Source organism: Pleurodeles waltl, chromosome 7, assembly GCF_031143425.1.
Source record: "Pleurodeles waltl isolate 20211129_DDA chromosome 7, aPleWal1.hap1.20221129, whole genome shotgun sequence".
Lineage (NCBI taxonomy): Eukaryota > Metazoa > Chordata > Amphibia > Caudata > Salamandridae > Pleurodeles > Pleurodeles waltl.
The window spans coordinates 11374060-11394744 of record NC_090446.1 but is presented as its reverse complement, the minus strand read 5'-3'; the positions used below and the strand labels follow the sequence as shown (position 1 = coordinate 11394744).

The 20685-nt window shown below is 49.6% G+C and overlaps 21 non-coding genes across 21 annotated transcripts; all 21 read right to left on the bottom strand.

The window, feature by feature from the left end:
* Nucleotides 1–1846: 1846 nt before the first annotated feature.
* Nucleotides 1847–1928, bottom strand: TRNAS-CGA (transfer RNA serine (anticodon CGA)). The gene has a single exon. It is a non-coding gene; the product is annotated as a tRNA-Ser (tRNA).
* A 564-nt stretch (nucleotides 1929–2492) lies between these two features.
* Nucleotides 2493–2574, bottom strand: TRNAS-UGA (transfer RNA serine (anticodon UGA)). Its single transcript has one exon. It is a non-coding gene; the product is annotated as a tRNA-Ser (tRNA).
* A 222-nt stretch (nucleotides 2575–2796) lies between these two features.
* Nucleotides 2797–2878, bottom strand: TRNAS-AGA (transfer RNA serine (anticodon AGA)). The gene has a single exon. It is a non-coding gene; the product is annotated as a tRNA-Ser (tRNA).
* Nucleotides 2879–4727: 1849 nt separating this feature from the next.
* On the bottom strand, nucleotides 4728–4809 carry TRNAS-CGA (transfer RNA serine (anticodon CGA)). Its single transcript has one exon. It is a non-coding gene; the product is annotated as a tRNA-Ser (tRNA).
* Nucleotides 4810–5379: 570 nt separating this feature from the next.
* On the bottom strand, nucleotides 5380–5461 carry TRNAS-UGA (transfer RNA serine (anticodon UGA)). Its single transcript has one exon. It is a non-coding gene; the product is annotated as a tRNA-Ser (tRNA).
* Nucleotides 5462–5683: 222 nt separating this feature from the next.
* TRNAS-AGA (transfer RNA serine (anticodon AGA)) lies at nucleotides 5684–5765 on the bottom strand. The gene has a single exon. It is a non-coding gene; the product is annotated as a tRNA-Ser (tRNA).
* A 1861-nt stretch (nucleotides 5766–7626) lies between these two features.
* Nucleotides 7627–7708, bottom strand: TRNAS-CGA (transfer RNA serine (anticodon CGA)). The gene has a single exon. It is a non-coding gene; the product is annotated as a tRNA-Ser (tRNA).
* A 570-nt stretch (nucleotides 7709–8278) lies between these two features.
* Nucleotides 8279–8360, bottom strand: TRNAS-UGA (transfer RNA serine (anticodon UGA)). Its single transcript has one exon. It is a non-coding gene; the product is annotated as a tRNA-Ser (tRNA).
* Nucleotides 8361–8582: 222 nt separating this feature from the next.
* Nucleotides 8583–8664, bottom strand: TRNAS-AGA (transfer RNA serine (anticodon AGA)). Its single transcript has one exon. It is a non-coding gene; the product is annotated as a tRNA-Ser (tRNA).
* A 1845-nt stretch (nucleotides 8665–10509) lies between these two features.
* On the bottom strand, nucleotides 10510–10591 carry TRNAS-CGA (transfer RNA serine (anticodon CGA)). Its single transcript has one exon. It is a non-coding gene; the product is annotated as a tRNA-Ser (tRNA).
* A 570-nt stretch (nucleotides 10592–11161) lies between these two features.
* On the bottom strand, nucleotides 11162–11243 carry TRNAS-UGA (transfer RNA serine (anticodon UGA)). Its single transcript has one exon. It is a non-coding gene; the product is annotated as a tRNA-Ser (tRNA).
* Nucleotides 11244–11465: 222 nt separating this feature from the next.
* On the bottom strand, nucleotides 11466–11547 carry TRNAS-AGA (transfer RNA serine (anticodon AGA)). The gene has a single exon. It is a non-coding gene; the product is annotated as a tRNA-Ser (tRNA).
* Nucleotides 11548–13399: 1852 nt separating this feature from the next.
* On the bottom strand, nucleotides 13400–13481 carry TRNAS-CGA (transfer RNA serine (anticodon CGA)). The gene has a single exon. It is a non-coding gene; the product is annotated as a tRNA-Ser (tRNA).
* Nucleotides 13482–14051: 570 nt separating this feature from the next.
* TRNAS-UGA (transfer RNA serine (anticodon UGA)) lies at nucleotides 14052–14133 on the bottom strand. Its single transcript has one exon. It is a non-coding gene; the product is annotated as a tRNA-Ser (tRNA).
* A 222-nt stretch (nucleotides 14134–14355) lies between these two features.
* On the bottom strand, nucleotides 14356–14437 carry TRNAS-AGA (transfer RNA serine (anticodon AGA)). The gene has a single exon. It is a non-coding gene; the product is annotated as a tRNA-Ser (tRNA).
* Nucleotides 14438–16290: 1853 nt separating this feature from the next.
* TRNAS-CGA (transfer RNA serine (anticodon CGA)) lies at nucleotides 16291–16372 on the bottom strand. The gene has a single exon. It is a non-coding gene; the product is annotated as a tRNA-Ser (tRNA).
* Nucleotides 16373–16942: 570 nt separating this feature from the next.
* TRNAS-UGA (transfer RNA serine (anticodon UGA)) lies at nucleotides 16943–17024 on the bottom strand. The gene has a single exon. It is a non-coding gene; the product is annotated as a tRNA-Ser (tRNA).
* Nucleotides 17025–17246: 222 nt separating this feature from the next.
* TRNAS-AGA (transfer RNA serine (anticodon AGA)) lies at nucleotides 17247–17328 on the bottom strand. The gene has a single exon. It is a non-coding gene; the product is annotated as a tRNA-Ser (tRNA).
* A 1845-nt stretch (nucleotides 17329–19173) lies between these two features.
* Nucleotides 19174–19255, bottom strand: TRNAS-CGA (transfer RNA serine (anticodon CGA)). The gene has a single exon. It is a non-coding gene; the product is annotated as a tRNA-Ser (tRNA).
* A 568-nt stretch (nucleotides 19256–19823) lies between these two features.
* On the bottom strand, nucleotides 19824–19905 carry TRNAS-UGA (transfer RNA serine (anticodon UGA)). Its single transcript has one exon. It is a non-coding gene; the product is annotated as a tRNA-Ser (tRNA).
* Nucleotides 19906–20127: 222 nt separating this feature from the next.
* Nucleotides 20128–20209, bottom strand: TRNAS-AGA (transfer RNA serine (anticodon AGA)). The gene has a single exon. It is a non-coding gene; the product is annotated as a tRNA-Ser (tRNA).
* Nucleotides 20210–20685: the final 476 nt, after the last annotated feature.

Sequence of the window (20685 nt, the reverse complement as noted above, 5' to 3'; positions counted from 1 at the left end):
CAAGTGAATCCCAACAGGGCACTTTACCTCCATCCGTAGTCTTTTTTCTTTCCGTTCACTGGACCATTTTCCCTGCTCTCCTATACATCATTCCTATTCCACAGAAGACTTTCTAAAGCGTCTCAAGCTAAAAGCAGGCATGCATGTGAAATTAGCACTCCTTGTATGTTCATGTTTTGAGACGGGGGAAAAAAATCAGGCCGGAAGAGGTGGTAGCTTTAACGTCAGGGAGATGGCAGCCACGATAGGCACCATGGCAAAACTTCTGTCTTGGAGGCCATGAATGGACTCCACAGAGAGACGGGTTGGTCTTTACAGGTATGAAAAGAAGTGCCTCGTCCAATCTAGGGCCTGTGGCTAGGCGTTTCCTGAGCTGAATTCTCCTTGGAGGAGAGTGGGCGCGTTCAGTTTCTCTGCAGACTAGTGCCTGACAGGTGAGGGAGGGGGAGCAGGATGCATTTGGCCTGGGTTCATATCTTTCTTCTGTGGCTTTAATGGTCTTTGCTTCATATTCTGTTTTACTGACTGCTTTGCATAGAGGCTGCTCCCTTGTTCTCCCACGCAGGAGGCCCTGAAGAGGAATCCCAAAAATGTCATCTAACGTAGTCGGCAGGATTTGAACATACTCGTGGAGACGCCAAATGATATCTATTCCATCGCCTTAACCACTTGGTAACGACTACTTGGCTCTGCAAGCGGTGCCCCTTTCAACATAGCCCTTCATGTCTTCACAGGCAACCTCACTGGCTCCAGTCATTCCGCTCTCTCCTTCCTCTTCCTCAGCAATCCTTTGCACTGGCAAGGTGCTTCTCAAAAAACAAATATAGGCACTCCTGCCAATCCACAAGTATTCCGAAGGCTTTGCTGAGGCCCTCTGCAGCCCTTCTTCTTTACAGCACAACAACTGCTGACCTTTGTTTGCCCTAAGGCTTCTGCTTCCATATTGGAGTCATCCCAGGCTTTGGTGATCCCAGCCATCAGCCCAGCACCTCAGTTGGGCCTTTGAAAGGCTGTCAGGCCCTGCTCCTCTTTCTGTCTTGATATTCTAGCCACATTACTTAATAGGTGAGTGGAGGCGGGCCCAAGAGAGGGTAGTCTCTATGCAAATGAAGTGCTTGGGCATACCTGGGAGTGTCCTTCTGCAAGCCATTCAGCCTCCTGGCTGGTGGCAGGTTTGTTGAGGAGAGCAAGGCCGTGTTGGGCCAGTCCCAAAGCAAAGGCGAGCTCCTTCAGCAGGAGTCCATTTATGCGAGGGACCCTAAGTTACTCAGGCATATATAATAATCACCTTTAGCCCTTATAGAGAGGTTTTGGCCGATCGGGGCCAAAGGGGCGGTGGGGTCAGAAGGCTCAGGGTAAGGGCCTCAGTAGCCTCACCTCCCTTGTTGCCCTAGGTTGCACTGTGGTCTGGGACCTGGCCAAACGCCAATCCTTTTTAACCACACCTGCAGCTCTGCCTAGGCCGAGAAGCAACAGCAGAGAGCTTCCTTCCTGCCCCTTCCTGTGCTTCCCACCAACCTCCTAAATTGACCCCTGTAGAGGAGCTAGCTGCCTTGTCCTTCCCAACAACAATTTATCCAGGCACTCACCCCAGACAGCAGGCTCGAAAAGCACAGGCAAGGCTTCTCTGCAGCTCCCCAAAATAGACAGATACAGTGTCTGAGAAGCTGTAGGCCTGGGCAGCGTACTCCTTGAGAGTTTTCATGCTGGCATTGCACAGTGCATTGTTTCACATTGTTGTCTTTGTTTTACCTGTGCTCTCAACGTTGTTGAATAATACATGCTTATTCCTGGGAAAGGAGGCATCCAAGGAAAAACCTAACACATCATTGTGAAAGAGCACCGACGTAGTCGGCAGGATTTGAACCTGCGCGGGGACACCCCAATGGATTTCGAGTCAATCGCCTTAACCACTCGGCCACGACTACTCACGAGGGGTGGCTGCCACTTAAGCTGAGGTTCTCACAGCAGTCTTTTTCTTTCCCTCAGTTCACTCTGCTCCACTGCCTTCCCATCTTTGCCTATCCGTTCTACTGCAAAAAACACACTCGGTCCATACCTGCATACTGACGTGACTCAAAGGCACTATTATAAAGTTCATGTTCCTGGCCAGAGAAAAGCAAAAAGGAGGTTGTAAAAGAATGCAGTTATGACACTTTAGGAAAATAATGACACTGTCAGACGCCCCAATAAGGCTACTTCCTTCATGCATCTGATACCTCAGATGGAACTTACTGGCGAGATGATAACTGAAGTTCTTTCCCAATCTCCTTGGCTATTACTCGACATGTGTCTTCTCGACAGCTGGGGTGCACAAGTGGCAGGAGTGCCAGACAGGTAGTCTCATGCCTTCTCCGGCCACTCTTTTGATCCCATTCCCTGCCCAGTGTTTCGCCTTCCTTAGCTCTATTGAGAGTGATAGCTATATTCGGCCTGCTTGTGCAGATGCCATTTAATATGAAGTATAAAATATCACCAAAGGTGAAGTAGCACGTAGTCGGCAGGATTTGAACCTACGCGGGGAGACCCCAATGGATTTCAAGTCCATTGCCTTAACCACTCGGCCACGACTACTTGCTTAAAGCTATGGTCCATTTTCAACGTAGCTCGTTTCTATTTCTGCTGGCGGTCTAGCCTCTGGACAGAAGCAGTCCTTTTCTAGAGAGGAAGGCCACAATGGCAAAAGTTTGAGCCCTCCCAGGCCGCTGACCCTATTAGTCCTGCTTTTGGAGCCCGCATTTATGCCAGAAGGTATTTCAAAGAATTATGGGAAAATACTGTTCACAAAAGGGACAGCGTGGTTGGCAGGATTCGAAACTGCGCGGGGATACCCCAATGGATTTCTAGTCCATCGCCTTAACCACTCAGCCACAACTACCCACACAAGTGAATCTCAACAGGGCACTTTACCTCCATCCGTAGTCTTTTTTCTTTCCGTTCACTGGACCATTTTCCTGCTCTCCTATACATCATTCCTATTCCACAGAAGACTTTCTAAAGCGTCTCAAGCTAAAAGCAGGCATGCATGTGAAATTAGCACTCCTTGTATGTTCATGTTTTGAGACGGGGGAAAAAAATCAGGCCGGAAGAGGTGGTAGCTTTAACGTCAGGGAGATGGCAGCCACGATAGTCACCATGGCAAAACTTCTGTCTTGGAGGCCATGAATGGACTCCACAGAGAGACGGGTTGGTCTTTACAGGTATGAAAAGAAGTGCCTCGTCCAATCTAGGGCCTGTGGCTAGGCGTTTCCTGAGCTGAATTCTCCTTGGAGGAGAGTGGGCGCGTTCAGTTTCTCTGCAGACTAGTGCCTGACAGGTGAGGGAGGGGGAGCAGGATGCATTTGGCCTGGGTTCATATCTTTCTTCTGTGGCTTTAATGGTCTTTGCTTCATATTCTGTTTTACTGACTGCTTTGCATAGAGGCTGCTCCCTTGTTCTCCCACGCAGGAGGCCCTGAAGAGGAATCCCAAAAATGTCATCTGACGTAGTCGGCAGGATTTGAACATACTCGTGGAGACGCCAAATGATATCTAGTCCATCGCCTTAACCACTTGGTAACGACTACTTGGCTCTGCAAGCGGTGCCCCTTTCAACATAGCCCTTCATGTCTTCACAGGCAACCTCACTGGCTCCTGTCATTCCGCTCTGCTCCTTCCTCTTCCTCAGCAATCCTTTGCACTGGCAAGGTGCTTCTCAAAAAACAAATATAGGCACTCCTGCCAATCCACAAGTATTCCGAAGGCTTTGCTGAGGCCCTCTGCAGCCCTTCTTCTTTACAGCACATCAACTGCTGACCTTTGTTTGCCCTAAGGCTTCTGCTTCCATATTGGAGTCATCCCAGGCTTTGGTGATCCCAGCCGTCAGCCCAGCACCTCAGTTGAGCCTTTGAAAGGCTGTCAGGCCCTGCTCCTCTTTCTGTCTTGATATTCTAGCCACATTACTTAATAGGTGAGTGGAGGCGGGCCCAAGAGAGGGTAGTCTCTATGCAAATGAAGTGCTTGGGCATACCTGGGAGTGTCCTTCTGCAAGCCATTCAGCCTCCTGGCTGGTGGCAGGTTTGTTGAGGAGAGCAAGGCCGTGTTGGGCCAGTCCCAAAGCAAAGGCGAGCTCCTTCAGCAGGAGTCCATTTATGCGAGGGACCCTAAGTTACTCAGGCATATAATAATCACCTTTAGCCCTTATAGAGAGGTTTTGGCCGATCGGGGCCAAAGGGGCGGTGGGGTCAGAAGGCTCAGGGTAAGGGCCTCAGTAGCCTCACCTCTCTTGTTGCCCTAGGTTGCACTGTGGTCTGCGACCTGGCCAAACGCCAATCCTTTTTAACCACACCTGCAGCTCTGCCTAGGCCGAGAAGCAACAGCAGAGAGCTTCCTTCCTGCCCCTTCCTGTGCTTCCCACCAACCTCCTAAATTGACCCCTGTGGAGGAGCTAGCTGCCTTGTCCTTCCCAACAACAATTTATCCAGGCACTCACCCCAGACAGCAGGCTCGAAAAGCACAGGCAAGGCTTCTCTGCAGCTCCCCAAAATAGACAGATACAGTGTCTGAGAAGCTGTAGGCCTGGGCAGCGTACTCCTTGAGAGTTTTCATGCTGGCATTGCACAGTGCATTGTTTCACATTCTTGTCTTTGTTTTACCTGTGCTCTCAACGTTGTTGAATAATACATGCTTATTCCTGGGAAAGGAGGCATCCAAGGAAAAACCTAACACATCATTGTGAAAGAGCACCGACGTAGTCGGCAGGATTTGAACCTGCGCGGGGACACCCCAATGGATTTCGAGTCCATCGCCTTAACCACTCGGCCACGACTACTCACGAGGGGTGGCTGCCACTTAAGCTGAGGTTCTCACTCTCACAGCAGTCTTTTTCTTTCCCTCAGTTCACTCTGCTCCACTGCCTTCCCATCTTTGCCCATCCGTTCTACTGCAAAAAACACACTCGGTCCATACCTGCATACTGACGTGACTCAAAGGCACTATTATAAAGTTCATGTTCCTGGCCAGAGAAAAGCAAAAAGGAGGTTGTAAAAGAATGCAGTTATGACACTTTAGGAAAATAATGACACTGTCAGACGCCCCAATAAGGCTACTTCCTTCATGCATCTGATACCTCAGATGGAACTTACTGGCGAGATGATAACTGAAGTTCTTTCCCAATCTCCTTGGCTATTACTCGACATGTGTCTTCTCGACAGCTGGGGTGCACAAGTGGCAGGAGTGCCAGACAGGTAGTCTCATGCCTTTTCCGGCCACTCTTTTGATCCCATTCCCTGCCCAGTGTTTCGCCTTCCTTAGCTCTATTGAGAGTGATAGCTATATTCGGCCTGCTTGTGCAGATGCCATTTAATATGAAGTATAAAATATCACCAAAGGTGAAGTAGCACGTAGTCGGCAGGATTTGAACCTACGCGGGGAGACCCCAATGGATTTCAAGTCCATCGCCTTAACCACTCGGCCACAACTACTTGCTTAAAGCTATGGTCCATTTTCAACGTAGCTCGTTTCTATTTCTGCTGGCGGTCTAGCCTCTGGACAGAAGCAGTCCTTTTCTAGAGAGGAAGGCCACAATGGCAAAAGTTTGAGCCCTCCCAGGCCGCTGACCCTATTAGTCCTGCTTTTGGAGCCCGCATTAATGCCAAAAGGTATTTCAAAGAATTATGGGAAAATACTGTTCACAAAAGGGACAGCGTAGTTGGCAGGATTCGAACCTGCACGGGGATACCCCAATGGATTTCTAGTCCATCGCCTTAACCACTCAGCCACAACTACCCACACAAGTGAATCTCAACAGGGCACTTTACCTCCATCCGTAGTCTTTTTTCTTTCCGTTCACTGGACCATTTTCCCTGCTCTCCTATACATCATTCCTATTCCACAGAAGACTTTCTAAAGCGTCTCAAGCTAAAAGCAGGCATGCATGTGAAATTAGCACTCCTTGTATGTTCATGTTTTGAGACGGGGGAAAAAAATCAGGCCGAAAGAGGTGGTAGCTTTAACGTCAGGGAGATGGCAGCCACGATAGGCACCATGGCAAAACTTCTGTCTTGGAGGCCATGAATGGACTCCACAGAGAGACGGGTTGGTCTTTACAGGTATGAAAAGAAGTGCCTCGTCCAATCTAGGGCCTGTGGCTAGGCGTTTCCTGAGCTGAATTCTCCTTGGAGGAGAGTGGGCGCGTTCAGTTTCTCTGCAGACTAGTGCCTGACAGGTGAGGGAGGGGGAGCAGGATGCATTTGGCCTGGGTTCATATCTTTCTTCTGTGGCTTTAATGGTCTTTGCTTCATATTCTGTTTTACTGACTGCTTTGCATAGAGGCTGCTCCCTTGTTCTCCCACGCAGGAGGCCCTGAAGAGGAATCCCAAAAATTTCATCTGACGTAGTCGGCAGGATTTGAACATACTCGTGGAGACGCCAAATGATATCTATTCCATCGCCTTAACCACTTGGTAACGACTACTTGGCTCTGCAAGCGGTGCCCCTTTCAACATAGCCCTTCATGTCTTCACAGGCAACCTCACTGGCTCCAGTCATTCCGCTCTCTCCTTCCTCTTCCTCAGCAATCCTTTGCACTGGCAAGGTGCTTCTCAAAAAACAAATATAGGCACTCCTGCCAATCCACAAGTATTCCGAAGGCTTTGCTGAGGCCCTCTGCAGCCCTTCTTCTTTACAGCACAACAACTGCTGACCTTTGTTTGCCCTAAGGCTTCTGCTTCCATATTGGAGTCATCCCAGGCTTTGGTGATCCCAGCCGTCAGCCCAGCACCTCAGTTGAGCCTTTGAAAGGCTGTCAGGCCCTGCTCCTCTTTCTGTCTTGATATTCTAGCCACATTACTTAATAGGTGAGTGGAGGCGGGCCCAAGAGAGGGTAGTCTCTATGCAAATGAAGTGCTTGGGCATACCTGGGAGTGTCCTTCTGCAAGCCATTCAGCCTCCTGGCTGGTGGCAGGTTTGTTGAGGAGAGCAAGGCCGTGTTGGGCCAGTCCCAAAGCAAAGGCGAGCTCCTTCAGCAGGAGTCCATTTATGCGAGGGACCCTAAGTTACTCAGGCATATATAATAATCACCTTTAGCCCTTATAGAGAGGTTTTGGCCGATCGTGGCCGATCGTGGCCAAAGGGGCGGTGGGGTCAGAAGGCTCAGGGTAAGGGCCTCAGTAGCCTCACCTCTCTTGTTGCCCTAGGTTGCACTGTGGTCTGGGACCTGGCCAAACGCCAATCCTTTTTAACCACACCTGCAGCTCTGCCTAGGCCGAGAAGCAACAGCAGAGAGCTTCCTTCCTGCCCCTTCCTGTGCTTCCCACCAACCTCCTAAATTGACCCCTGTAGAGGAGCTAGCTGCCTTGTCCTTCCCAACAACAATTTATCCAGGCACTCACCCCAGACCGCAGGCTCGAAAAGCACAGGTAAGGCTTCTCTGCAGCTCCCCAAAATAGACAGATACCGTGTCTGAGAAGCTGTAGGCCTGGGCAGCGTTCTCCTTGAGAGTTTTCATGCTGGCATTGCACAGTGCATTGTTTCACATTCTTGTCTTTGTTTTACCTGTGCTCTCAACGTTGTTGAATAATACATGCTTATTCCTGGGAAAGGAGGCATCCAAGGAAAAACCTAACACATCATTGTGAAAGAGCACCGACGTAGTCGGCAGGATTTGAACCTGCGCGGGGACACCCCAAAGGATTTCGAGTCCATCGCCTTAACCACTCGGCCACGACTACTCACGAGAGGTGGCTGCCACTTAAGCTGAGGTTCTCACTCTCACAGCAGTCTTTTTCTTTCCCTCAGTTCACTCTGCTCCACTGCCTTCCCATCTTTGCCTATCCGTTCTACTGCAAAAAACACACCCGGTCCATACCTGCATACTGACGTGACTCAAAGGCACTATTATAAAGTTCATGTTCCTGGCCAGAGAAAAGCAAAAAGGAGGTTGTAAAAGAATGCAGTTATGACACTTTAGGAAAATAATGACACTGTCAGACGCCCCAATAAGGCTACTTCCTTCATGCATCTGATACCTCAGATGGAACTTACTGGCGAGATGATAACTGAAGTTCTTTCCCAATCTCCTTGGCTATTACTCGACATGTGTCTTCTCGACAGCTGGGGTGCACAAGTGGCAGGAGTGCCAGACAGGTAGTCTCATGCCTTCTCCGGCCACTCTTTTGATCCCATTCCCTGCCCAGTGTTTCGCCTTCCTTAGCTCTATTGAGAGTGATAGCTATATTCGGCCTGCTTGTGCAGATGCCATTTAATATGAAGTATAAAATATCACCAAAGGTGAAGTAGCACGTAGTCGGCAGGATTTGAACCTACGCGGGGAGACCCCAATGGATTTCAAGTCCATTGCCTTAACCACACGGCCACGACTACTTGCTTAAAGGTATGGTCCATTTTCAACGTAGCTCGTTTCTATTTCTGCTGGCGGTCTAGCCTCTGGACAGAAGCAGTCCTTTTCTAGAGAGGAAGGCCACAATGGCAAAAGTTTGAGCCCTCCCAGGCCGCTGACCCTATTAGTCCTGCTTTTGGAGCCCGCATTTATGCCAGAAGGTATTTCAAAGAATTATGGGAAAATACTGTTCACAAAAGGGACAGCGTAGTTGGCAGGATTCGAACCTGCGCGGGGATACCCCAATGGATTTCTAGTCCATTGCCTTAACCACTCGGCCACAACTACCCCCACAAGTGAATCTCAACAGGGCACTTTACCTCCATCCGTAGTCTTTTTTCTTTCCGTTCACTGTACCATTTTCCCTGCTCTCCTATACATCATTCCTATTCCACAGAAGACTTTCTAAAGCGTCTCAAGCTAAAAGCAAGCATGCATGTGAAATTAGCACTCCTTGTATGTTCATGTTTTGAGACGGGGGAAAAAAATCAGGCCGGAAGAGGTGGTAGCTTTAACGTCAGGGAGATGGCAGCCACGATAGTCACCATGGCAAAACTTCTGTCTTGGAGGCCATGAATGGACTCCACAGAGAGACGGGTTGGTCTTTACAGGTATGAAAAGAAGTGCCTCGTCCAATCTAGGGCCTGTGGCTAGGCATTTCCTGAGCTGAATTCTCCTTGGAGGAGAGTGGGCGCGTTCAGTTTCTCTGCAGACTAGTGCCTGACAGGTGAGGGAGGGGGAGCAGGATGCATTTGGCCTGGGTTCATATCTTTCTTCTGTGGCTTTAATGGTCTTTGCTTCATATTCTGTTTTACTGACTGCTTTGCATAGAGGCTGCTCCCTTGTTCTCCCACGCAGGAGGCCCTGAAGAGGAATCCCAAAAATGTCATCTGACGTAGTCGGCAGGATTTGAACATACTCGTGGAGACGCCAAATGATATCTAGTCCATCGCCTTAACCACTTGGTAACGACTACTTGGCTCTGCAAGTGGTGCCCCTTTCAACATAGCCCTTCATGTCTTCACAGGCAACCTCACTGGCTCCTGTCATTCCGCTCTGCTCCTTCCTCTTCCTCAGCAATCCTTTGCACTGGCAAGGTGCTTCTCAAAAAACAAATATAGGCACTCCTGCCAATCCACAAGTATTCCGAAGGCTTTGCTGAGGCCCTCTGCAGCCCTTCTTCTTTACAGCACATCAACTGCTGACCTTTGTTTGCCCTAAGGCTTCTGCTTCCATATTGGAGTCATCCCAGGCTTTGGTGATCCCAGCCGTCAGCCCAGCACCTCAGTTGAGCCTTTGAAAGGCTGTCAGGCCCTGCTCCTCTTTCTGTCTTGATATTCTAGCCACATTACTTAATAGGTGAGTGGAGGCGGGCCCAAGAGAGGGTAGTCTCTATGCAAATGAAGTGCTTGGGCATACCTGGGAGTGTCCTTCTGCAAGCCATTCAGCCTCCTGGCTGGTGGCAGGTTTGTTGAGGAGAGCAAGGCCGTGTTGGGCCAGTCCCAAAGCAAAGGCGAGCTCCTTCAGCAGGAGTCCATTTATGCGAGGGACCCTAAGTTACTCAGGCATATATAATAATCACCTTTAGCCCTTATAGAGAGGTTTTGGCCGATCGGGGCCAAAGGGGCGGTGGGGTCAGAAGGCTCAGGGTAAGGGCCTCAGTAGCCTCACCTCTCTTGTTGCCCTAGGTTGCACTGTGGTCTGGGACCTGGCCAAACGCCAATCCTTTTTAACCACACCTGCAGCTCTGCCTAGGCCGAGAAGCAACAGCAGAGAGCTTCCGTCCTGCCCCTTCCTGTGCTTCCCACCAACCTCCTAAATTGACCCCTGTAGAGGAGCTAGCTGCCTTGTCCTTCCCAACAACAATTTATCCAGGCACTCACCCCAGACAGCAGGCTCGAAAAGCACAGGCAAGGCTTCTCTGCAGCTCCCCAAAATAGACAGATACAGTGTCTGAGAAGCTGTAGGCCTGGGCAGCGTACTCCTTGAGAGTTTTCATGCTGGCATTGCACAGTTTCACATTCTTGTCTTTGTTTTACCTGTGCTCTCAACGTTGTTGAATAATACATGCTTATTCCTGGGAAAGGAGGCATCCAAGGAAAAAGCTAACACATCATTGTGAAAGAGCACCGACGTAGTCGGCAGGATTTGAACCTGCGCGGGGACACCCCAATGGATTTCGAGTCCATCGCCTTAACCACTCGGCCACAACTACTCACGAGGGATGGCTGCCACTTAAGCTGAGGTTCTCACTCTCACAGCAGTCTTTTTCTTTCCCTCAGTTCACTCTGCTCCACTGCCTTCCCATCTTTGCCTATCCGTTCTACTGCAAAAAACACACTCGGTCCATACCTGCATACTGACGTGACTCAAAGGCACTATTATAAAGTTCATGTTCCTGGCCAGAGAAAAGCAAAAAGGAGGTTGTAAAAGAATGCAGTTATGACACTTTAGGAAAATAATGACACTGTCAGACGCCCCAATAAGGCTACTTCCTTCATGCATCTGATACCTCAGATGGAACTTACTGGCGAGATGATAACTGAAGTTCTTTCCCAATCTCCTTGGCTATTACTCGACATGTGTCTTCTCGACAGCTTGGGTGCACAAGTGGCAGGAGTGCCAGACAGGTAGTCTCATGCCTTCTCCGGCCACTCTTTTGATCCCATTCCCTGCCCAGTGTTTCGCCTTCCTTAGCTCTATTGAGAGTGATAGCTATATTCGGCCTGCTTGTGCAGATGCCATTTAATATGAAGTATAAAATATCACCAAAGGTGAAGTAGCACGTAGTCGGCAGGATTTGAACCTACGCGGGGAGACCCCAATGGATTTCAAGTCCATTGCCTTAACCACACGGCCACGACTACTTGCTTAAAGGTATGGTCCATTTTCAACGTAGCTCGTTTCTATTTCTGCTGGCGGTCTAGCCTCTGGACAGAAGCAGTCCTTTTCTAGAGAGGAAGGCCACAATGGCAAAAGTTTGAGCCCTCCCAGGCCGCTGACCCTATTAGTCCTGCTTTTGGAGCCCGCATTTATGCCAGAAGGTATTTCAAAGAATTATGGGAAAATACTGTTCACAAAAGGGACAGCGTAGTTGGCAAGATTCGAACCTGCGCGGGGATACCCCAATGGATTTCTAGTCCATCGCCTTAACCACTCGGCCACAACTACCCCCACAAGTGAATCTCAACAGGGCACCTTACCTCCATCCGTAGTCTTTTTTCTTTCCGTTCACTGTACCATTTTCCCTGCTCTCCTATACATCATTCCTATTCCACAGAAGACTTTCTAAAGCGTCTCAAGCTAAAAGCAGGCATGCATGTGAAATTAGCACTCCTTGTATGTTCATGTTTTGAGACGGGGGAAAAAAATCAGGCCGGAAGAGGTGGTAGCTTTAACGTCAGGGAGATGGCAGCCACGATAGTCACCTTGGCAAAACTTCTGTCTTGGAGGCCATGAATGGACTCCACAGAGAGACGGGTTGGTCTTTACAGGTATGAAAAGAAGTGCCTCGTCCAATCTAGGGCCTGTGGCTAGGCGTTTCCTGAGCTGAATTCTCCTTGGAGGAGAGTGGGCGCGTTCAGTTTCTCTGCAGACTAGTGCCTGACAGGTGAGGGAGGGGGAGCAGGATGCATTTGGCCTGGGTTCATATCTTTCTTCTGTGGCTTTAATGGTCTTTGCTTCATATTCTGTTTTACTGACTGCTTTGCATAGAGGCTGCTCCCTTGTTCTCCCACGCAGGAGGCCCTGAAGAGGGATCCCAAAAATGTCATCTGACGTAGTCGGCAGGATTTGAACATACTCGTGGAGACGCCAAATGATATCTAGTCCATCGCCTTAACCACTTGGTAACGACTACTTGGCTCTGCAAGCGGTGCCCCTTTCAACATAGCCCTTCATGTCTTCACAGGCAACCTCTCTGGCTCCTGTCATTCCGCTCTGCTCCTTCCTCTTCCTCAGCAATCCTTTGCACTGGCAAGGTGCTTCTCAAAAAACAAATATAGGCACTCCTGCCAATCCACAAGTATTCCGAAGGCTTTGCTGAGGCCCTCTGCAGCCCTTCTTCTTTACAGCACATCAACTGCTGACCTTTGTTTGCCCTAAGGCTTCTGCTTCCATATTGGAGTCATCCCAGGCTTTGGTGATCCCAGCCGTCAGCCCAGCACCTCAGTTGAGCCTTTGAAAGGCTGTCAGGCCCTGCTCCTCTTTCTGTCTTGATATTCTAGCCACATTACTTAATAGGTGAGTGGAGGCGGGCCCAAGAGAGGGTAGTCTCTATGCAAATGAAGTGCTTGGGCATACCTGGGAGTGTCCTTCTGCAAGCCATTCAGCCTCCTGGCTGGTGGCAGGTTTGTTGAGGAGAGCAAGGCCGTGTTGGGCCAGTCCCAAAGCAAAGGCGAGCTCCTTCAGCAGGAGTCCATTTATGCGAGGGACCCTAAGTTACTCAGGCATATATAATAATCACCTTTAGCCCTTATAGAGAGGTTTTGGCCGATCGGGGCCAAAGGGGCGGTGGGGTCAGAAGGCTCAGGGTAAGGGCCTCAGTAGCCTCACCTCTCTTGTTGCCCTAGGTTGCACTGTGGTCTGGGACCTGGCCAAACGCCAATCCTTTTTAACCACACCTGCAGCTCTGCCTAGGCCGAGAAGCAACAGCAGAGAGCTTCCTTCCTGCCCCTTCCTGTGCTTCCCACCAACCTCCTAAATTGACCCCTGTAGAGGAGCTAGCTGCCTTGTCCTTCCCAACAACAATTTATCCAGGCACTCACCCCAGACAGCAGGCTCGAAAAGCACAGGCAAGGCTTCTCTGCAGCTCCCCAAAATAGACAGATACAGTGTCTGAGAAGCTGTAGGCCTGGGCAGCGTACTCCTTGAGAGTTTTCATGCTGGCATTGCACAGTGCATTGTTTCACATTCTTGTCTTTGTTTTACCTGTGCTCTCAACGTTGTTGAATAATACATGCTTATTCCTGGGAAAGGAGGCATCCAAGGAAAAACCTAACACATCATTGTGAAAGAGCACCGACGTAGTCGGCAGGATTTGAACCTGCGCGGGGACACCCCAATGGATTTCGAGTCCATCGCCTTAACCACTCGGCCACGACTACTCACGAGGGGTGGCTGCCACTTAAGCTGAGGTTCTCACTCTCACAGCAGTCTTTTTCTTTCCCTCAGTTCACTCTGCTCCACTGCCTTCCCATCTTTGCCTATCCGTTCTACTGCAAAAAACACACTCGGTCCATACCTGCATACTGACGTGACTCAAAGGCACTATTATAAAGTTCATGTTCCTGGCCAGAGAAAAGCAAAAAGGAGGTTGTAAAAGAATGCAGTTATGACACTTTAGGAAAATAATGACACTGTCAGACGCCCCAATAAGGCTACTTCCTTCATGCATCTGATACCTCAGATGGAACTTACTGGCGAGATGATAACTGAAGTTCTTTCCCAATCTCCTTGGCTATTACTCGACATGTGTCTTCTCGACAGCTTGGGTGCACAAGTGGCAGGAGTGCCAGACAGGTAGTCTCATGCCTTCTCCGGCCACTCTTTTGATCCCATTCCCTGCCCAGTGTTTCGCCTTCCTTAGCTCTATTGAGAGTGATAGCTATATTCGGCCTGCTTGTACAGATGCCATTTAATATGAAGTATAAAATATCACCAAAGGTGAAGTAGCACGTAGTCGGCAGGATTTGAACCTACGCGGGGAGACCCCAATGGATTTCAAGTCCATTGCCTTAACCACACGGCCACAACTACTTGCTTAAAGGTATGGTCCATTTTCAACGTAGCTCGTTTCTATTTCTGCTGGCGGTCTAGCCTCTGGACAGAAGCAGTCCTTTTCTAGAGAGGAAGGCCACAATGGCAAAAGTTTGAGCCCTCCCAGGCCGCTGACCCTATTAGTCCTGCTTTTGGAGCCCGCATTTATGCCAGAAGGTATTTCAAAGAATTATGGGAAAATACTGTTCACAAAAGGGACAGCGTAGTTGGCAAGATTCGAACCTGCGCGGGGATACCCCAATGGATTTCTAGTCCATCGCCTTAACCACTCGGCCACAACTACCCCCACAAGTGAATCTCAACAGGGCACTTTACCTCCATCCGTAGTCTTTTTTCTTTCCGTTCACTGTACCATTTTCCCTGCTCTCCTATACATCATTCCTATTCCACAGAAGACTTTCTAAAGCGTCTCAAGCTAAAAGCAGGCATGCATGTGAAATTAGCACTCCTTGTATGTTCATGTTTTGAGACGGGGGGAAAAAAATCAGGCCGGAAGAGGTGGTAGCTTTAACGTCAGGGAGATGGCAGCCACGATAGTCACCATGGCAAAACTTCTGTCTTGGAGGCCATGAATGGACTCCACAGAGAGACGGGTTGGTCTTTACAGGTATGAAAAGAAGTGCCTCGTCCAATCTAGGGCCTGTGGCTAGGCGTTTCCTGAGCTGAATTCTCCTTGGAGGAGAGTGGGCGTGTTCAGTTTCTCTGCAGACTAGTGCCTGACAGGTGAGGGAGGGGGAGCAGGATGCATTTGGCCTGGGTTCATATCTTTCTTCTGTGGCTTTAATGGTCTTTGCTTCATATTCTGTTTTACTGACTGCTTTGCATAGAGGCTGCTCCCTTGTTCTCCCACGCAGGAGGCCCTGAAGAGGAATCCCAAAAATGTCATCTGACGTAGTCGGCAGGATTTGAACATACTCGTGGAGACGCCAAATGATATCTAGTCCATCGCCTTAACCACTTGGTAACGACTACTTGGCTCTGCAAGCGGTGCCCCTTTCAACATAGCCCTTCATGTCTTCACAGGCAACCTCACTGGCTCCTGTCATTCCGCTCTGCTCCTTCCTCTTCCTCAGCAATCCTTTGCACTGGCAAGGTGCTTCTCAAAAAACAAATATAGGCACTCCTGCCAATCCACAAGTATTCCGAAGGCTTTGCTGAGGCCCTCTGCAGCCCTTCTTCTTTACAGCACATCAACTGCTGACCTTTGTTTGCCCTAAGGCTTCTGCTTCCATATTGGAGTCATCCCAGGCTTTGGTGATCCCAGCCGTCAGCCCAGCACCTCAGTTGAGCCTTTGAAAGGCTGTCAGGCCCTGCTCCTCTTTCTGTCTTGATATTCTAGCCACATTACTTAATAGGTGAGTGGAGGCGGGCCCAAGAGAGGGTAGTCTCTATGCAAATGAAGTGCTTGGGCATACCTGGGAGTGTCCTTCTGCAAGCCATTCAGCCTCCTGGCTGGTGGCAGGTTTGTTGAGGAGAGCAAGGCCGTGTTGGGCCAGTCCCAAAGCAAAGGCGAGCTCCTTCAGCAGGAGTCCATTTATGCGAGGGACCCTAAGTTACTCAGGCATATATAATAATCACCTTTATCCCTTATAGAGAGGTTTTGGCCGATCGGGGCCAAAGGGGCGGTGGGGTCAGAAGGCTCAGGGTAAGGGCCTCAGTAGCCTCACCTCTCTTGTTGCCCTAGGTTGCACTGTGGTCTGGGACCTGGCCAAACGCCAATCCTTTTTAACCACACCTGCAGCTCTGCCTAGGCCGAGAAGCAACAGCAGAGAGCTTCCTTCCTGCCCCTTCCTGTGCTTCCCACCAACCTCCTAAATTGACCCCTGTAGAGGAGCTAGCTGCCTTGTCCTTCCCAACAACAATTTATCCAGGCACTCACCCCAGACAGCAGGCTCGAAAAGCACAGGCAAGGCTTCTCTGCAGCTCCCCAAAATAGACAGATACAGTGTCTGAGAAGCTGTAGGCCTGGGCAGCGTACTCCATGAGAGTTTTCATGCTGGCATTGCACAGTGCATTGTTTCACATTCTTGTCTTTGTTTTACCTGTGCTCTCAACGTTGTTGAATAATACATGCTTATTCCTGGGAAAGGAGGCATCCAAGGAAAAACCTAACACATCATTGTGAAAGAGCACCGACGTAGTCGGCAGGATTTGAACCTGCGCGGGGACACCCCAATGGATTTCGAATCCATCGCCTTAACCACTCGGCCACGACTACTCACGAGGGGTGGCTGCCACTTAAGCTGAGGTTCTCACTCTCACAGCAGTCTTTTTCTTTCCCTCAGTTCACTCTGCTCCACTGCCTTCCCATCTTTGCCTATCCGTTCTACTGCAAAAAACACACTCGGTCCATACCTGCATACTGACGTGACTCAAAGGCACTATTATAAAGTTCATGTTCCTGGCCAGAGAAAAGCAAAAAGGAGGTTGTAAAAGAATGCAGTTATGACACTTTAGGAAAATAATGACACTGTCAGACGCCCCAATAAGGCTACTTCCTTCATGCATCTGATACCTCAGACGGAACTTACTGGCGAGATGATAACTGAAGTTCTTTCCCAATCTCCTTGGCTATTACTCGACATGTGTCTTCTCGACAGCTGGGGTGCACAAGTGGCAGGAGTGCCAGACAGGTAGTCTCATGCCTTCTCCGGCCACTCTTTTGATCCCATTCCCTGCCCAGTGTTTCGCCTTCCTTAGCTCTATTGAGAGTGATAGCTATATTCGGCCTGCTTGTGCAGATGCCATTTAATATGAAGTATAAAATATCACCAAAGGTGAAGTAGCACGTAGTCGGCAGGATTTGAACCTACGCGGGGAGACCCCAATGGATTTCAAGTCCATTGCCTTAACCACACGGCCACGACTACTTGCTTAAAGGTATGGTCCATTTTCAACGTAGCTCGTTTCTATTTCTGCTGGCGGTCTAGCCTCTGGACAGAAGCAGTCCTTTTCTAGAGAGGAAGGCCACAATGGCAAAAGTTTGAGCCCTCCCAGGCCGCTGACCCTATTAGTCCTGCTTTTGGAGCCCGCATTTATGCCAGAAGGTATTTCAAAGAATTATGGGAAAATACTGTTCACAAAAGGGACAGCGTAGTTGGCAGGATTCGAACCTGCGCGGGGATACCCCAATGGATTTCTAGTCCATTGCCTTAACCACTCGGCCACAACTACCCCCACAAGTGAATCTCAACAGGGCACTTTACCTCCATCCGTAGTCTTTTTTCTTTCCGTTCACTGTACCATTTTCCCTGCTCTCCTATACATCATTCCTATTCCACAGAAGACTTTCTAAAGCGTCTCAAGCTAAAAGCAAGCATGCATGTGAAATTAGCACTCCTTGTATGTTCATGTTTTGAGACGGGGGAAAAAAATCAGGCCGGAAGAGGTGGTAGCTTTAACGTCAGGGAGATGGCAGCCACGATAGTCACCATGGCAAAACTTCTGTCTTGGAGGCCATGAATGGACTCCACAGAGAGACGGGTTGGTCTTTACAGGTATGAAAAGAAGTGCCTCGTCCAATCTAGGGCCTGTGGCTAGGCATTTCCTGAGCTGAATTCTCCTTGGAGGAGAGTGGGCGCGTTCAGTTTCTCTGCAGACTAGTGCCTGACAGGTGAGGGAGGGGGAGCAGGATGCATTTGGCCTGGGTTCATATCTTTCTTCTGTGGCTTTAATGGTCTTTGCTTCATATTCTGTTTTACTGACTGCTTTGCATAGAGGCTGCTCCCTTGTTCTCCCACGCAGGAGGCCCTGAAGAGGAATCCCAAAAATGTCATCTGACGTAGTCGGCAGGATTTGAACATACTCGTGGAGACGCCAAATGATATCTAGTCCATCGCCTTAACCACTTGGTAACGACTACTTGGCTCTGCAAGCGGTGCCCCTTTCAACATAGCCCTTCATGTCTTCACAGGCAACCTCACTGGCTCCTGTCATTCCGCTCTGCTCCTTCCTCTTCCTCAGCAATCCTTTGCACTGGCAAGGTGCTTCTCAAAAAACAAATATAGGCACTCCTGCCAATCCACAAGTATTCCGAAGGCTTTGCTGAGGCCCTCTGCAGCCCTTCTTCTTTACAGCACATCAACTGCTGACCTTTGTTTGCCCTAAGGCTTCTGCTTCCATATTGGAGTCATCCCAGGCTTTGGTGATCCCAGCCGTCAGCCCAGCACCTCAGTTGAGCCTTTGAAAGGCTGTCAGGCCCTGCTCCTCTTTCTGTCTTGATATTCTAGCCACATTACTTAATAGGTGAGTGGAGGCGGGCCCAAGAGAGGGTAGTCTCTATGCAAATGAAGTGCTTGGGCATACCTGGGAGTGTCCTTCTGCAAGCCATTCAGCCTCCTGGCTGGTGGCAGGTTTGTTGAGGAGAGCAAGGCCGTGTTGGGCCAGTCCCAAAGCAAAGGCGAGCTCCTTCAGCAGGAGTCCATTTATGCGAGGGACCCTAAGTTACTCAGGCATATATAATAATCACCTTTAGCCCTTATAGAGAGGTTTTGGCCGATCGGGGCCAAAGGGGCGGTGGGGTCAGAAGGCTCAGGGTAAGGGCCTCAGTAGCCTCACCTCTCTTGTTGCCCTAGGTTGCACTGTGGTCTGGGACCTGGCCAAACGCCAATCCTTTTTAACCACACCTGCAGCTCTGCCTAGGCCGAGAAGCAACAGCAGAGAGCTTCCGTCCTGCCCCTTCCTGTGCTTCCCACCAACCTCCTAAATTGACCCCTGTAGAGGAGCTAGCTGCCTTGTCCTTCCCAACAACAATTTATCCAGGCACTCACCCCAGACAGCAGGCTCGAAAAGCACAGGCAAGGCTTCTCTGCAGCTCCCCAAAATAGACAGATACAGTGTCTGAGAAGCTGTAGGCCTGGGCAGCGTACTCCTTGAGAGTTTTCATGCTGGCATTGCACAGTTTCACATTCTTGTCTTTGTTTTACCTGTGCTCTCAACGTTGTTGAATAATACATGCTTATTCCTGGGAAAGGAGGCATCCAAGGAAAAAGCTAACACATCATTGTGAAAGAGCACCGACGTAGTCGGCAGGATTTGAACCTGCGCGGGGACACCCCAATGGATTTCGAGTCCATCGCCTTAACCACTCGGCCACAACTACTCACGAGGGGTGGCTGCCACTTAAGCTGAGGTTCTCACTCTCACAGCAGTCTTTTTCTTTCCCTCAGTTCACTCTGCTCCACTGCCTTCCCATCTTTGCCTATCCGTTCTACTGCAAAAAACACACTCGGTCCATACCTGCATACTGACGTGACTCAAAGGCACTATTATAAAGTTCATGTTCCTGGCCAGAGAAAAGCAAAAAGGAGGTTGTAAAAGAATGCAGTTATGACACTTTAGGAAAATAATGACACTGTCAGACGCCCCAATAAGGCTACTTCCTTCATGCATCTGATACCTCAGATGGAACTTACTGGCGAGATGATAACTGAAGTTCTTTCCCAATCTCCTTGGCTATTACTCGACGTGTCTTCTCGACAGCTTGGGTGCACAAGTGGCAGGAGTGCCAGACAGGTAGTCTCATGCCTTCTCCGGCCACTCTTTTGATCCCATTCCCTGCCCAGTGTTTCGCCTTCCTTAGCTCTATTGAGAGTGATAGCTATATTCGGCCTGCTTGTGCAGATGCCATTTAATATGAAGTATAAAATATCACCAAAGGTGAAGTAGCACGTAGTCGGCAGGATTTGAACCTACGCGGGGAGACCCCAATGGATTTCAAGTCCATTGCCTTAACCACACGGCCACGACTACTTGCTTAAAGGTATGGTCCATTTTCAACGTAGCTCGTTTCTATTTCTGCTGGCGGTCTAGCCTCTGGACAGAAGCAGTCCTTTTCTAGAGAGGAAGGCCACAATGGCAAAAGTTTGAGCCCTCCCAGGCCGCTGACCCTATTAGTCCTGCTTTTGGAGCCCACATTTATGCCAGAAGGTATTTCAAAGAATTATGGGAAAATACTGTTCACAAAAGGGACAGCGTAGTTGGCAAGATTCGAACCTGCGCGGGGATACCCCAATGGATTTCTAGTCCATCGCCTTAACCACTCGGCCACAACTACCCCCACAAGTGAATCTCAACAGGGCACCTTACCTCCATCCGTAGTCTTTTTTCTTTCCGTTCACTGTACCATTTTCCCTGCTCTCCTATACATCATTCCTATTCCACAGAAGACTTTCTAAAGCGTCTCAAGCTAAAAGCAGGCATGCATGTGAAATTAGCACTCCTTGTATGTTCATGTTTTGAGACGGGGGAAAAAAATCAGGCCGGAAGAGGTGGTAGCTTTAACGTCAGGGAGATGGCAGCCACGATAGTCACCTTGGCAAAACTTCTGTCTTGGAGGCCATGAATGGACTCCACAGAGAGACGGGTTGGTCTTTACAGGTATGAAAAGAAGTGCCTCGTCCAATCTAGGGCCTGTGGCTAGGCGTTTCCTGAGCTGAATTCTCCTTGGAGGAGAGTGGGCGCGTTCAGTTTCTCTGCAGACTAGTGCCTGACAGGTGAGGGAGGGGGAGCAGGATGCATTTGGCCTGGGTT